This window comes from Sinohyriopsis cumingii, unplaced genomic scaffold (genome assembly GCF_028554795.1).
Source record: "Sinohyriopsis cumingii isolate HCF-2022 unplaced genomic scaffold, ASM2855479v2 utg000348l, whole genome shotgun sequence".
NCBI lineage: Eukaryota > Metazoa > Mollusca > Bivalvia > Unionida > Unionidae > Sinohyriopsis > Sinohyriopsis cumingii.
This window is the reverse complement of record NW_028315888.1, coordinates 1,016,321-1,034,178: the sequence shown is the minus strand read 5'-3', so window position 1 is coordinate 1,034,178 and position 17,858 is coordinate 1,016,321. Positions and strand designations below refer to the sequence as shown.

General features: G+C 33.3%; 1 pseudogene; it reads left to right on the top strand.

The window, feature by feature from the left end:
- The first annotated feature begins 1,503 nt into the window (after window positions 1-1,503).
- Window positions 1,504-2,797, top strand: LOC149774353 (uncharacterized; annotated as a pseudogene).
- The last annotated feature ends 15,061 nt before the right edge of the window (window positions 2,798-17,858 follow it).

Below are 17,858 nucleotides of genomic sequence, written 5' to 3'. Positions count from 1 at the left end.
TATGTTTTTCATCTAAAAGGGTGGCAAATCATGTCTGCATCAGAAAATAATGGTAGTGAAACCCATGTTGTGAAGCGATTATTCTTCCATATTTAGATAGTATACCTTTCATACAAGTATATTTATATTCAATTTTTTCATACTGAATTTTTATCCCATTTTCCGATACACTCGTACATAACAAGAACAATCCTTTAAAGAATAGCATAACAAATTTAAAAAGATTACTACACTAATGATGTTTTTAACAATTGCTAAAACAATTAACAATTGCTAAAATTTTAACAATGTCCACAGTCCCGATGGAAGCCAAGTAATTATGATTTTGTAACTGAAAATAATATTTGCAATACTTCTACGCCAAAAACCTAATAGTTCAATCTATGTATCTAATTACTGCATATTTATTGTAATAACATAATGTCTTTATTTCATTAAAAGAGCACCTCAAAAGCTTCTAAACTTACTAATCAGGTATAATAAAACAAAAAAACTATAATGCCATAAAATTTACAGGTGAAAATCTATTAGTCAAAGTAAAACTTGCTTGAATAAAAGTAATATCACTAATACTACTACTAATAATAATAAATAATAACAGCAGTAGTAAAATAATAACAAAATGTAGCCCACATGCCTTTTTTGTTCGGGAAATAAACAATGAGGGGTACTTACTAACCATAAAACATATCGCATAAAATATATTCTGACCAAAGTGATTTAGAAATACAAAATGCTGGCCTCTGTTATATGTCATAAATGATTACACAATAAAACTATTATACAAAAACATGAATTATGAAAATTAATACATAATAAGCTGAGTTGTTGATTTTTATATACTCTACATACAATCTGTTTCAGGCTACATCACTACAAGAAATGTGTGGGTGGAAGTTGCAGGCTTGAGTACCAATATATAATATATATGATTGCCTAAGTGAATAGTTGCAAAAAAATGAAAAGTAACCATAAATGAATTATATAAGACTTTATGTCATATGTGACAGTTTATTAAATGGTCTAAAATAAATTAATTTCTACAAAAATCTGAAATGCCTAAAGCATATCAATGTTCTTGGTGCTACAAAAGGGTAAAACCATCAGCTAGAACAAAAGTACTTACAGGCATTCTAGAAAAGCATACAGAGGAATTATTGCAAAGGTCTGTAACACAAGATGATGTTTGCTCTAGTTGCCGTAGTAAATATTACAGAAATCTCTCAGTGACACGTTCACCCAGTCCACAACATGATCCAGATTTTCAGCTACCAACTACTTCAAGTGCTGCCTTAAAAAGCCCACAAACAATTCAACTTCAAATTCCATCAACACCAAGATCACACAGACGTTGTGTTGTATGTAAAAAACCACATGGGCATCGAAATCATCTTGTTAATGTCCCAATCTGTGCCATTACCCTGTCTTTTGTAGAGTGTAGTATATTTATAAATTCATATAGTAGATGTTGCAAATTTCATTTGGAAAACTCATACTTTAGTAATGAAGCTTTACAATATATCAGTCCTTGTCCTTGATGGTACACACACACACACACACACACACACATACACATACACACATATATATATATATATATATATATATATATATATATATATATATATATATATATATATATATATATATATATATATATATATATATATATATATATATATATATATATATATATATATATATATATATATATATATATATATATATATATATATATATATACAAAAGAGCTCTGACTATAACTTCCAACGATGTTCATATAGTTTACATAAAAATCAACCATTAGTTAAGCCAATGATGGTTGTGGGAACTGATGGTTATATTTTATCTGTTCTAGGCCCATATTTAGCTGACCATTATAACAATGATGCAAGCATAACTAAACACATTGTAAGAACAAATGCTGAAGATATTACATACTGGTTAGAGGAGGGTGATGTTTTTGTTGTAGACAGGGGTTCCGCGACTCTGTCGATTTCCTACAGGAACATGGATTTAAAGTTGAAATGCCAGTTTTTCTACATAAAGGACAGAAGCAGCATTCAACAGAAGATGCCAACACGTCAAGACTGGTCACAAAATTACGATGGGTAGTAGAGAGCGTTAATGCACGAGTAAAAGGGTGGAAGTTTTTGATAAAGTAGTGCCAAATACACTTGTTCCTCATATAGGTGACTTCCTTAGAAGTGTCTGTGCATTAATGAATAAATTTCGACCACCCCTGGCCAACATGCATCCATCAGCTGCTGAGACCGCAAAAAGGATGGTTGAAAAAGCAAAGGAACCGAATAGTGTTCAAATCCTGGTTCAAGAGAACAACTTGCTGAATAAGCGCAAAATCTACTTTAAGATGGATGCATCAACTGATAAACTGACTGATTTCCCCATGCTCTCAGTTGATTACCTGCGTTACGTCACTATAGGCATTTATCAAGTCAAACAGGCTCCAAGCTATACAAATGAACAACTCACATATGAGGGGCTTTATGATGTTAAGGTATGCATGGATTTTCTAGGCCTGTTAATTGCAAAAATCCAGTCTCGCCACTCCAGAAAGAAAACACATTCACTGTGGATCCAATACAAGCCTAACGATTACACAGATTCCATCAAAGGATGGTACTGTACTTGCAAGGTTGGTGCTCGGGTTGTAGGGTGTTGTGCACACGTGTCAAGTATCATATGGTTTCTGGGCTGCAAAAGATGGGAAAATGATGAGTTGACAAAGAGAAAATCACTAACTTGTCATCTTAAGGATGCATCAACTGAGGAGTGATTGTTGCTACACCGAGACCACTACCTTCGTCAATAATCATCTGGTTCCGTTTTATATATATATATATAGTTTAAAGTTTATCCTGAGTTTATCGTGGTATAAATTGTCCTGCTTGATCGTAGATGGGGCACTCAACTTGAAAATCATGTATTTCCTTAACTTGTTTGCACTTACTCTTTTTACTTGGAACTAATCTGGAAGGTGCAGTTATTATTGAAATGACAGGTGAATTGTGTAATGAAACCTGTCATAGAGTTCATTGTATTATGTGGCAGTGCTTGTAATGGATTTTGAGCAGATCCAGTACTAACATTTACTTGATGTGTACTGCTTGGGTTTGTAGTGGTCATTTTAACATTTTCTTGAGTAGTATCGCTTGAGTTTGTTGGGGTCATTTGAACATTTACAGTTGCATGAGATAGCATTGCTGAAGAGTATTGAGCAGACAATGCTACATTTGAACATACATTGGAAAGAATGTTTCTCATTTGTTGTTTATGTAGAGTGCTGGGCCTTGTATATTGTTTCAATGATAGTTCATTGGAGTGGTCAGACAAAGACACAATGTGCCTAGCACGAAGGTCGGCATCTGTCATTGCATTCAAAGTTGTGGCATAAAGAGAGTGAGCAGTATATCTTGCAGATATATGGGCATTTTTGCATATGTCAGGCATAAAACTGCTAAATTGTCTCTGTCCAACACATCTTGTGGTGTACCATATTTGACAGTTGGGGATTTTCAAAAGCATTTTTATCAATGTGACAAGACAGTGATTCAGCTTTGGATTAATGCGTGTAAGGTAGTATTTTACTGACCTGACTGGGCAGTTGTGACCACCAGGTGCATACATTCTCTTGTCAGAAATTTCCTCCTTAGCATTTAAGTCTTCCTGATTATTTGTTTGCATAGTTTGAAGGGTCAGAACGATATATTCAGCCCGTTTCATCAAACCTGATTTCAAGACTAGTAGGTGTTAATTGGCTATGGAATTCTAATCAACGTGTAACAGTGGATGGAGAGGTATAACTGAATCCTGTATCTGATTGTGATGGGATTATTTTGCATCATGTACTGATTGATTGCATACATGTCTGATGAAGGAATAATTGGCTTGTGTTGAGTTGATCTTGATAAGCCATTCTTTGTGTTCAATTATAATTTTTCATTTAACATGTCATTTGCTTTTCTACACTCAGGGTCTGTAACAATATTGATTGGACGATCACATTCAACCTGAATGTAGCAATTAATAGCAGCCAGGACATGCTTTAAGTGTTTTTATGGTATTCATCAGCTTTGGCTTCAAGGAGCATTCTCTTTCTTGTTGCGGTGACATTGGGGGCTGCTTCGGCATAAAACATGGCCAGCATTTGGGCCGAATGTGCAGGCTCAGCTGACTTAAGATCAACCTCTGTATTCTTCTCTTTGCACCATTCTGAGATTCATGTCTTTCAGCTTCGCAGTATCTAATTTGTAGCATTTGAAATATTTAGATCATTTGGAAGAATTCATTCATGCATATCTCTTTTTCATCATTTGTATTTACTAGTATACATAACAGATTTGTTACATTTTTAGGCTGTCACAAGTATTACTTTAAAGATAAAGTACATTTTATTCACTGCAGAACAAGTTAACTCTCATTTTTTTTAATGAATGATTTAAACAAATTTTTGTTTCTTTTTGCATCAAAATAAACAACATATTGCCTTCTCATACTCTTCAATTATTTTGACTTTTTTATGTTTGTATTTTACTGACTACATGTAGTTTGTTTTTCAATACATTTTTCTTTCATGGCTGTGCAGTCATGGCAGGTTCGGTCTATAGAAAATGGCAAAGGTGTAGCTGACTACATCAAAGTTTCTTGTGATGTGTTGCCTGTATAATAAGCATTGGAAATAGTGTTAGTGTATAATTTTTGGCCACCTTCCCTGGTGTCTCTATGAGGGGTCAAAGGTTAAATGGCAAGTATAGAAACAGTTACCAATCTCACCCTTATGATAGCAGGTGTATATTAGTCTTATTATGTAATGTTGTGGTTGGATTGATGTGGATGTTACAAGCATCAGGATTTGCCATTAATTGTGTTTAACTACTAACGCTATGTACATATTATTTTTTCAGGGCATTTCATTTGAAATCTACTATTGTGCTTCATTGCCATATTAATAAAATGTGTTCTCGCCATTATAGATTTCACAGCTAAAACATAATAAGATGCATTTTTGGGGTGGGGTGAGGGGTCCATTTACCCATTACCATTAATGTTTTACAAACTTATGCAAAAAATACTAATGTGTTGGTGTAAGGGATATTAAATATTGCTTGGCATTCACATTAATATATGGACAAATATATAGTTCATAAACGGATCATATATTGAATGGAGGCTACATCAAGGGGTATGGAAGTCAAGGTATTTATATTTATTTCTGCTATAGATTGAAACGTGTGTGTGTGTGTGTGTGTGTATGTGTGTGTGTGTGTGTGTGTTATATTGCCATGAAAGTATAAAGATAAAAATACATAAAGAACACTTGTCATTTCCAGTAAAGGTAACAAACCAATATATTCGGTGAAGTGAACATATTGGTCCCTGTTAGTGCCTAAATATATTCATAGCATTCAATAATATCAAACAATAATTAAAATAAATCAATAACATGAAACATAGTTCAATAATTTTAATCAATATTTTATGTTGGAACATCTTTTCTTATGTCATGGTTAAGTACCTTTTTTGTCAATGTAAGTCAGGTGTAGTATTCAGTGGACGTATAATTATATATACACTTTATAATATATATATATATATATATATATATATATATATATATATATATATATATATATATATATATATATATATATATATATATATATATATATATATATATATATATATATATATATATATATATATATATATATATATATATATAATTTTGGCTACGATAAATCCATATGGAATAGTTTTAGAAATAAAATTGTATTTACAGATCTTTATAACCCAAAAATAATAATAATAATAATAATAATAATAATAACATGAATGCATATTGCAATATTTAAAACTGTCTAAATAGTTCTTGCCAAAGCAGTATCTGTGAGAAGTAAATGGAAAAAATGACTACTTTTCATGTCTTTTTATAAAGTGTTTTGACAGCCTGTAACCATGGCAACATAAAGATGTGTCCGGCCCATCTAACTTGGGCTCTCTGCAGCAACGTAAAGTTAGATAGGATTTGCTATTAGTTTTGGTTAACTGCTACCGTTTGGTAATATGTGTTTAGTGAGTGCATTTATTTTATCAGATGTTTCGTCGTCTCTTGCTTGCATCTATTTCTTTTTAACACGTTCCTGAACCTCCAGTTATATAGAAAGCATTACGGCGAGATATTCGGAATTTTTTGGAGTAGGAATACGACAAAACACGTCGGCCTACATGTATTATAGTACTTACAATATTTAGGCACACAAATTGTCTTTGAAACCATTGTAAGCTTATAAAACTCAATGAGATAATGTGACTAGCTTTCCGTCAATGCTATATATGAACACATATTCATATAACGTTATTTTATTCGTTAAAATGTTTCTATACGTTTTTGAAATTCTTCATTGGCCCCACCGAGGGCCCCAGTTTTGAGTCTACAAAGAATTGAATATAGGCATACATGTGCATAGGAGAGAGAGAGAGAGAGAGAGAGAGAGAGAGAGAGAGAGAGATTATAGTCGTATATAGGTATTTTAAACGATGAAAGGGTAGAAAAATATTTATTTTGACTCGTTTTTCATCGAAGTTTATGTGCAAGCATGTCCCTTAAAATTCTTTAAAGCTGCATTCATTCTAGGAATCTCCGAATCTTGCATGATGTAAATCACCATCTTAGCCGACTCTTAGTGCAGGTAAACAGCATTTGCAAAACGAATAATAAAATGATTGTGTTTCCATTAGTTCGTTATAGGTATATGTGCTTTATAAACGTGTACATCCTCGCATTTCACAGACAACAGCAAGCAGTTAGTGTAATGCAGCATTCCCGCGTTGGTTGAAAAATAGACGCAAAAGGTCTAGAGAGTACAAAACATATAGTCTGTTTCTTGCTTGTACTCTCCAATACCATTACTTCTAAAACATATTTCACAGTTTTCAGAAGTTCATTAAAAGTGCTGAATCAATAGTTTTTTTTTTCTTATTTATGTCCATATTATATCTTTTTGGATGAATATATAGTTTATAACTAGATTACAGTTTACCTATAGACTACCTCAATGGGTGTGGGAGATAATTGATTGATTTTTCTCTTCTAAAAATAGAAACACAGTAGTGTATGTGTTACATAGCATGAAAATATAAGGAAAAAAGTACATAAATACATAAAGAACACATGTTCATTTCCATCAAGTACCTTTTTGTCAACGTATTTTAGAAAGTTTTCAGTTGACGTATAAGTTCGATATTCTATTTTTGTCTACAATGGACCATTTTGGAATAGTTTTAGAAACTAAACTTTATATACAGCTTTATAACCTCTTAAATAATAAAAATGCATATTGCAAATTTGAAACTGAGTGAATATCTCGTGGAAAAGCAGTATCGATGAGAAGTAATGGACAAGATGATTGCTTTTCATGCATTTTCTGATAGTGTTTTGACACCCTGTAACCATAGCAACGGACACGTGAACACAAAACTGATGTCAGAAATAAATGTAATCTACCTCATATGTACATTATACATAATATAAGGACATTAGGAGAGGGGGCAGAAATTGGCCCTTATTCCATATAGTCCTTTGGCAACATATTATAGGTTAATACATTGTTGTCTTAAACCCTGTTAAAAATGTGTTATCTATATGTGATTTAGATATATTTGATTTAATTTAATCGTATGCTTGATAGTTTTTCAATTATTTTGATGAATTATGGTAGATCGTGTTGGTCCCTTACCAAAGAACAAGTCAGGTTACTAATACTTGTTGACCATAATGTGTGCGTCAACAAGTTTCCAGAGGCAAATCCTATGAGGAATATTAAAACATTGATATAGATTTTTACTCAATTTGGTCAAATTTTAGGTCTGGAACTTTTGAGCTAATTATGCTTCAATTTGGCATTCAACAGTTCAAGTCAAAAGTGAAATTATGGTTTGACAGAACTACAAGGGAGACAACTTTTAATCTGGTAATGGGGTTCCGTCTCGCTTGCTCATTCTTCAAAATTTTCTTCCGATTAGATATTACGGCTCAAACAAATTTAAGAAGAAAATGAAAAAGTTAAATTATAATATTAGTGCTCATGGGATTTAAATAATTATAGGAGTACCAGTATATTGAAAGAGATAGCCGGGTTTAACATGCAATTAATTTAGTTGTACCTGTCAAATTCAGTGAAAATTTAATTGCAGGAATATCATCATATTCTACTGATATTTGAGTGACACATCTTCGGAATTCAGACATTATGAAAGATTTAGACAATAGCAAGAAAGAAATGAACTTAAACAGTTATTATTTGAATATGAGCACGTATTTCCTGATGTTCTTACAAGAAAGAACAAAATTTTCCATGACGTTGAAATTTTAAATTTCAAACCTGTGAAATAGCACTCGTACAGGTTGAACCCTCTCAAACAGAAATACTTGAAAAAGAAATCCAGTCTTCGCTGGAGAACAATTTCATTGAGCCTAGTAAAAGTGACTGACATCAGGCACACCAAGGAAAAATATATTTTAATAGCAGACACACTTTCCCGTCTATACAAATTTATTAATTAAAATACATTTTGTATAATTCATAAGACTTCTTTTTAGTCTCGTGTATAATTAATATATGGTAAAAAGAGAGCTTTGTCATATAAGTCTTGTTTTTTTCATGGGGAGAAGTGTTAGGTATATTTGATTTACGTAATATTTGATTTAATTTAATTGTCTGCTTGTTAGTTTTAAAAAAAAATTGTTTTCATTTCCCTTATAGGTTATAGCAATGTAATTTTGTTTATGTGAATTTGACATATTCCAGAATTTAGTTTGACTTGACTGTTTAGTCGTTTACACCTAATAATATAATTTTATATCTAAAAGCTGACCTATTTACCGGCCTTGATTGGCTTCCAAGGAAACTACATTTTTTAGTCATTCTTAATGTGTGATTGACGACAGTGAAATCAAAGCTGACTGGTAAAACATGACTTTAGATGTAAAAAGGTTCTAAGATGTTTTCGAAATTTTGGATTTACCGGAGGGTTGACTCTCATCCGTGAATCTGTTTTGCGTCTCAAGTTAGTATATAACTTTTGTCTTTAGAGAATTTAGTCAGTTTGGGTTTTTTACCTTTAACACTGTGAGTTTTTTTGTTGTGACCAGCTGAGTTGAAATTTTATTTTATGGAATTATGAATTATTTTCCCTTGAATATTTAGTGCTCATACAGAAACCTTGGACAAAGACATTTATTGATGTTTTATTCGGAATTTCAACACCGGCTTATTTTATTATTTTATGTGGTGCAGTAAACAACTGCAGACACATCAGTGCTATGCTGGTTATAGTATACGTCATCGCCTTCAATTTTGGATTTTCGTCGAAACTCGAACCCAAATTCATTTGAACATTATATTACAAGGACTTAAAATATTTCATTCCTATAATATTCTTGGATTATTTTTGGATTTGATTCTTAAAACCGTAAGTTCCTTTCTTTTCCAATTTTACCTTGTTTTCCTAGAGAAATAAATTATTTCATAATTTTAACAAATCTTGCTGTCTTCATTCACTCTTTTCTTGTTACCGTTTATTAGAGCCTAAACACGTAACAAAGAAATTAGGGGCTCGTCAGGGATATTTGAGTTCTGGCTAAACTATTTCAGAAAACTTTGTTCTTTCAAATAATAATTCCTGTAGTATTGAATTGTTTTAAATCCCAAGTATTATGTTTACAATTTCAAAATCCTGTGTGAAATAAGCAAGCATTTTCTACAGTATCATCAACAGTAGACAATTGTTTAAATTTTGCACAGGAATGGTTGGAAATTATGTAAATGAAAGTGCAATTAAAATAGTTGGAATTAGATATACGACAGTTCAGTTTCAGATAGAAAAAGATTCAAATGGAAAGAGATATGGAAGTAAGATGAATACAGTTTCGGAAAGAGGGAGATGAAAAACAAATGCAGTTTTAGAAAGAGATGGAAGCAATGCAAATGCAAATAGAGAGTGAAGAAAGTGAAAGACAATGGCAAATGCAGAATGAGAAGGCTGAATGGGAATTTCAAATTCGGTTAAACAAATTAGAACTTGCAAAGGAAAAACACTACCCTACTTTAATTGTTTTAAGTAATATTAACTTTGTGCCTCCTTTTCGGCATGGAGAATTAGATAGATATATTCCTTATTTCGAACAAATTGCTGAGAGTTTGAAGTGGTCAAGAGAGTACTGGATTCTGTTATTGCAATGTGTACTCACTGGTAAAGCTTGTGCTATTTACATTTCACTGTCACTAGAGTAGAGCACCGACTACGATGTAGTTAAGGACTATATTTGTATGGGTTATGAGTTTGTCCCAGAGGTTTATCGGCAAAATTCAGAAACTATAAAAAGGAAGCGGAGCGGACCTATGTCAAATTTGATAAGCTGTGCACTTCTGGAAAGATTATAAAAGATTACAAAAGTCTCAGACAACTCATATTGGTTGAAGAGTTCAAGAACTGTCCATAATGACATTAGAATTTATCTTGATGAGCAGAAAGTCGAAACCTTGGAAGATGTTGCTTGTTCTGCTGACGAGTATTCTTTAGCTCATAAAGTTCCTCTTGTAAATAAGACTTCCACTCAACAGTCTTCTGACCGAAATGTATTTCAGCCTAGTACGAGCCATTTTAAATCTTAAACGGCACGACTTCTAAGAACTGAGCTTCCGATAAGCATGATCAATGATCATTGTCTCATTCTACGTGTACTTAGTGCAAGAAGAAACTCACGCTATTTCTGATTAACACAAATTGAAAAATAGGCGTCAGAATCAAGACAGACCTGTTCCAAATGCTCTTATTTCTAAGAGGTCATGGTAATGGTCATGTATTAAAATCAATACATTTGTCGGGTCTAATACATCCCAGTCTGATTTTATTATATAGAATTATGAACCATTCATATCAAAGTATTCTATATCACTTTTGAGTCATTCTGCCAATCATATCCCTATTAGAAATTATAAGGGACACAGGGGCTTCTCAGAGTCTTTAATTGTCAGGTACTTCGCCTTTTTCTGAGAGCTCTTCTCCTAATTCAGGGAGTATAGTATGGCTTTGTTAATGTTTCTCTCCACTGTGTAAAGTTGTCATCATACTTAGTCTCAGGACCCGTGAAAGTCGGTACAGTGTCTGTTTTACCTGTTGAGGGCATGCATTTATTACTAGTCAATGACCTATCTGGATACAAGTTGTGGTTAATCCACTGGTAACTGACAATCCATATTTCGATCAGAAAACCGATCCAATTGAAAAAGAATTCAGTGATTTATACCCAATGTTTGCGATTACCAGAGCTATGGCAATGAAACGTCTTGAGAATGAAGTTGATAAGAAAAATATTCCTTTAGCTGACACATATAATGGTCAGGCTTTTGATGAGGTCACTTTATCTCGTTGTTTGGATCAATCAGAACGTATTTATTGTTGTCAAACACTGAAATATTATTTTCTGTGATTCAACAAAGAACTGTTGACACATCAGTACGATTTAATTCGTAGGACCGTTAGGTGTATTTCTTCTCATTTGTATCGTCTTTTTCAATCAACAATTTTCTTTTTAAAGTTTACAAAACTTGCTGTCTTCACTCTCTTCTTGTTACCTTTTGTAAATGCCTAAATGTAACAATGGTAAGGCTATACCTTATTCATTTTCTTTAATGCCAATTTCCGTCCAAATCCTCTCCTTTTTGCCAGCTTTGCAAATCCTGAATCTGATAATCGTTTCTGAGTGGCTTCGTTAATGATGTGGATTGATTATGTCGAAAGTGACGCAACTGCTTTAGATGGAACGAATGTTACTAATCGTCCTAATCGATCTGGAATCGATTTAACCACCTGCTATCCCAGTTGTTTCAGTCAAATCGTAGTAGGTCTTTTAATATTATCCATTACTGACCATGTAATTAGCTTCATTGGTTATTGAAAACTCAAACAGTATATAGCCCTGAACAACCACGTCTGTTGTTTTAGACCTGCTTTCATAACTCCCCCAAAAGGAGTCACAAATTAAATTAAATCGGGTCGTTGAAGTAATTCTCACAATGTCAGGCGCAATATTATAACCCACACGTAAACCTCGTTTATCACCTGGGATATTACCAGGCCAACCTAAAAGTAATCTTACTGACGACCGTGCAATATCAATCCCATACGTTTGAAATCATATTACAATGACAGTTTTATTGTTTCCTTTTTATAATTGCTACATCATAAATGTTTTTTTAATCTTCTTCTACACTACTTTGGTTGGCATTGCTCTTATTTTTCTCACAGGCAAATTGTATGCGAACTTGCTAATGAGCAATCCTAATTTAAGTATATCTCATATCAATATTAGTATTAATGTTATTTACATTTCAGTCCAATAACATATAACATTTAACCAGTAATGCAATATTTCACTCATTTAAAAACCATGTTATTTTCGGTGGGGGGGCTCACTAAAAAGGAGCACGAGTCAAGATGAACGTTCCATAGAGAAAACATTCTTTACAGGTGGAAAGATAACAATAACCCTGGACAGTATTAAAATGCTGGAGTTCGCGTTAGCTTCCAACCGACAAAGTGTATACGTGTTACCTGCCTCGGAAATATTTATGACACACTTTTAAATCAATTTTAACTTTGATGATCATTGTATTACTTATAAGGCCAGTTTGATATTTGTTAATAAAAAAAAAATGAAATGTCTTTGTAGTTTGTATTTCTACCTCTTATGTCTTTATTTCCATTGAGAGTTTTCTTTGCACAAGCATTATGAAGTTAGTTTTAGAACTGAAAGGCAAGGTGTCAGGATAATGTGACTGGGTGGGACATGATGCTAAGTGTCTGCGGCATGATACCCCAGCGCTAGACATCACTGTCAACTGCCACACTGCATACATCGTGAGGATATGAATTAAATATTATTTATTCTACGTTAAAAATCCAAATCACACACACACACTTTGCACAAACATGCAAATACTTTTAATACTTCATATATGTTGCTTTATGTATTCATTTTGTTTTCGTTAGTGGCAATTTTCACATGAATGTGTCCCTACTTAGCTTGATATCGTAATCAAGGCCGTAAAAAAACGGGGAACAAAATATGAAAAGTGTCATACGTGAATATTTTTGAACGCCCACATTTCTCAGCTCACCTACTATCAGCCTCTATCCTCAAGACAGCAAATGTCAAAACATACTGTGATATTAAGTCCAGGCGGAGTTTTCTCATAGTGCGATGTATTTACGTGTCTGATGTATTGGGTAGTCTGAATATACAAATCTGTGTGTATTACAGTGCTAAGATTAATTGGCTCGTTTCCACGGATACCACCTTAAAGATATATACAGAACAAAACAGCACAAAAACAATGACACACAACAAACTCTTGCAAACTATTAGAATATTTATTTAGATTGATACGCCATTACCATGAATCGACCATACAAAAGGACAAATTCGCTTATTTGGTCTAGTTTCTAATTTAGTACTTTAAATTTTGGAATCATACGTAAATGGAACATTTCATAATGTCAAAACAAAAAATTGAGACCATATTTATATTTGCTTGCCCTAAAATTACTTGTTCAGGCACTAGTTGAGTTTTATGGTAATAGCCGGACTCTTTGCTTCTAAATAATAAAGTCCACTTGGAATTTCTAGAACATATTTCTAGTTTCTCATAATGCAAACAGAGGTACAGATAATATTTCTAATATAAACTATAGTGAAATACATGTACTTCCCTGCGTTAAATGTACTAGGAATTAAACATACAAACTGGAGTAAACTCCACAATCATCATCGAACTACTTGTGGGATGGGTGAACGGTCCTTCTTAAAATGAATGGAATTACAAACTGTTGTATTTGCCTTTACTTGGGATGCAGCTGTTAAGTACTTGTCGTCTGTTTACCCAAGTCAAATACAGTCATAGGTAATGTCAAGAACATTCGATAGGCCATAACAAGGATCACCAAACACACGGTTGTCAGCAGTTATTAAACAATTGTTGGCTTGAGAACAAATAGCACTTGCTTTGTCAGTGACATCGTTTATGATACATTTCTCATTACATCTTTGCCTATGAAAAAGATATACCCATCTGTAAAAGGGGATTACAAGTTTAGAACTATCACAATATGCATGGTAATTCGCATAATGTATGACCACCATATCTGTGCTGCAGGAAATGTTCACAGACGATCCCTCATGCAAAGTCTGTCTCATGTATTCCCTTGCTCTGCCTTGTTGTTTTGCCTTGATGGGAATATCAATATCTTGTTCGACCTGATTAATGTTTGCAGAATGTAGCTCCGGAAACAGAAATAACAAGCATAGTGCAAGAGGAAAAGAGAATCTGACTTGAAATGTTCCCATCATACTTTCACGAAACACAGCAAAAATGTAAATATTAATTCAGGAACAATATCCTTGTTTTGTGGTGAATATGTTCTGTTCTCACAAGTGCCTTCAAGTCGATGCTCTCTGATACTGAACACGGATGGTTTTAAGCATCAGTTTGAAATATTTATATAGGTATACAAGTGACGAATAACCAAGCTCCACCTACATACCACCAGTTGTCACTCACGTTTTGTTTCTTAAGTATTCTACTGGACCGCGAGCCACTCTTACGTCCGACTGTTTGATTTAACATGTGATAGATGTATATGGTGCTAAACCTGTCAGACCTCAAAGCCGTCTGACTAGATGATAGTGTCGTACTTGGCCAGTTCAAAAATATAACGTGCACATGTTCATACCGCAATAACATTACTATCATCTGTGCACCAGTTTTCATGATATGTCCACTAAATATTATTTGCAAAGGTGTGGTTTAATTTGAAAACCAAAATCTTTGTTTGACCTAATGTTGTTGCAAGTTAGTATCCTTGGTCATCACTGTCCTAACGGTTTGTTTAGTTTACATGACTGAGTACGTCAGTTTTAAGCATTACTGCTGTCCTAACGGTTTGTTTAGTTTACATGACTGAGTACGTCAGTTTCAAGCATTACTACTGTCCTAACGGTTTGTTTAGTTTACATGACTGAGTACGTCAGTTTCAAGCATTACTACTGTCCTAACGGTTTGTTTAGTTTACATGACTGAGTACGTCAGTTTCAAGCATTACTACTGCACATATACATCTACATTTTGTTTAAATCTATTTCCAAATGGACGGACTTTCTAAAATGAATATGTAAAATAAAAATATATGTACCTATTTGCTGACAAATTAGGTGTGCAGATAGAAATATAATTTTCAATGGAATATAGAGTGTAGGGTTATTACACTTTTGTACCTTTGTTATCTAGAATTATCTCCAATTGACTACTTCGCGACATTTAAAGGCAAGTGACTTCATAGTAACATTTCTTATGTTACTTCCTATTCATTTCCTTGCAATGTGATCGTTTCGTTTCCACATAGATCAAGAATCGATGCGTAGGTCACTACGACACTCTTTAGAAATAAACCACGAAAAACTACATATTTGTTTATTCATCATGCCAAGTATGCGTTGATTAAATTTACAAATCAGCAGATTTGATATCAGCGGTAAAAAAATATTTCGGTTGCCCGGGGACTACTAAATACTAATACATTGCAGCGATTGAATGTCCAGTTACTGAAAAAAAAAATATTGTTAAAATGATTCAATTTAAAATTGTATTCTATACACATTTTCACTAGGAGTTTCCATCATCAGAAATAAACACTCGCATATACAACCAAATATATCGAAGCATTCGAGTAATGGCAATTCAATGCACGGTAAAGGTATTGTGTTTGTTTTTAAAATGCCATCATGCGATAGCAAATATCTCCAATAAAAGAACAGAATATTTTAAAGCATTCGGAGCTTCATTTTACATCAGACATTTAACTCATTTATAAGTGACAAGAGTTATTGTTGATTAAAATTAGTAATATATTGCGAAGGCAGAGGAATAGACTGGACAACAAGATATGCAAACGGTGATGCCTAGGAATATTGTCCTTTTGGTAAGAAATATTATGGACCCTTCTGGGCAAGCTGGATAATTGCAAGGGTGATTGACCTATTAGTGTTGATCACGCTTTTATCACGTTATTTGTGACTAAAACATTTTGCTGTCTAGTACAAAAATGCAAGGTAAAAAAATTATTTTGGGAATCGACAAGGCAAATAAAAAAAAGACAGAGAGAGACAAAATAATCTACTATTGCTTTCTTATGTCAGTTAATAATTGCAGAAAAACAACAGCTCAATAATAATAATAATAATAATAATAATAATAATAATAATAATAATAATCTTTTGTGCTGTATTAAATTAGCAGTTTCCATTCTAACGATACCGTTGTATGAATGCTATAGACGATGAAATTGTACTGAAGTGAGAACGACTGTAAAAGTTGTTACGTGGAGCTATATTGGAGCTTGACACATTTGGGGACGGTAATATGTATTTTTAATTAGCTGACACCGGTTTTGGGAAGAAGTGGCACCGTGGGAAATGGACATTAGCGATTAGGGGACCAAATCTTTGAATCTATTGGAATTAACATGACGGGAAACTTGGAGTGATGTGGAGTCAAGATGAATATAATATTATTTGTGGATGAACTTGTTGACGAACAATACGTTCACGAGTCAATGTGGTCATACTATAATATTTGCTGTGTATATTGCATTGTAGACTTTTATGGGAATTTTATCAGGATGTATAATTAGCGAAATGTATGTCGAATTAAGGGAAAAGAAATACACTTTAATTCAATAAGTTATTGTCTGCTAAATTTTCTTTTGTTCTGCAATCGATCGAAAGCGATCATTCTATTCATATGATGACTTTATCAGACAGATGTACATACATAACGAGAGGAGGAATACTCATTGTGATAACCTCAAGGTATGTACTATTTGTATTTATGTCTCCGTTTATAGCTTTGTTAGATTGTAATGATTATTTCGTTGATGGGAGCCGGTGATGTGAAGATATTATTAGAACCGAATAATCAACAAATTGCAAGGAATAGACGTCCTAATGTACAGTAGTAGGAGACGACCTAGGCTCATATGATCAGCCATCTCAGATATTGTTCCATTAGAAATCGTCTGGATTTTCTTAATTATACTCATTCAGAAGGGTAAAGTAAGGATATTTATTTGCATACAAAGCGTGAAATACCGATCTGACCTCAGCCTTAGATCCCCTTGATGTTGCCCAAAACCATAAAGATATTCCCAAAACATAGTACCAAGTTAAATGGCGCTATTCACATCTGACTTGTTTTGAAACGTTTCAAACTACATTAATTTTCTTCCATCATGGATTGTTATGTTTTAATCGTAGTTTGGACTTAACCTGGTCCAAAATCATGTCCTGACTAAAGACAACTTTTTTATATTAGTAAGAAAGTAATAAATAGATACCCTTTTTATAAGAGAGTGAGTTAAATATTAGGATCATTAACTTCGTTTCAGTGAAGGACATTAAGTGTACCGTGCATTTTTTTTTTTTTATTGGCAGCATTGTTCTGGAATGGCTAAATTCCATTAAGTCATAGTTTTCAAAGTATGCTAATTGCGACCTTGCCCAAGTAGAGAGCTTTGAAAGCTTATTTATCTAGAAATATTGCAGGATTGTTGACTGGCCTATTTCTATACTTAGAGACTTTCAATATTTTCCTGTAGGGGCTATATTCGAGTAAGGGTGATGTGACTTAACATTGCATTTTTAGGGTTAGTGCGAATGTTTGGACGTTTACAGCAAACTTGTCCTAATATATAATTTGGTATAACAACCCCGCTCTGATTTG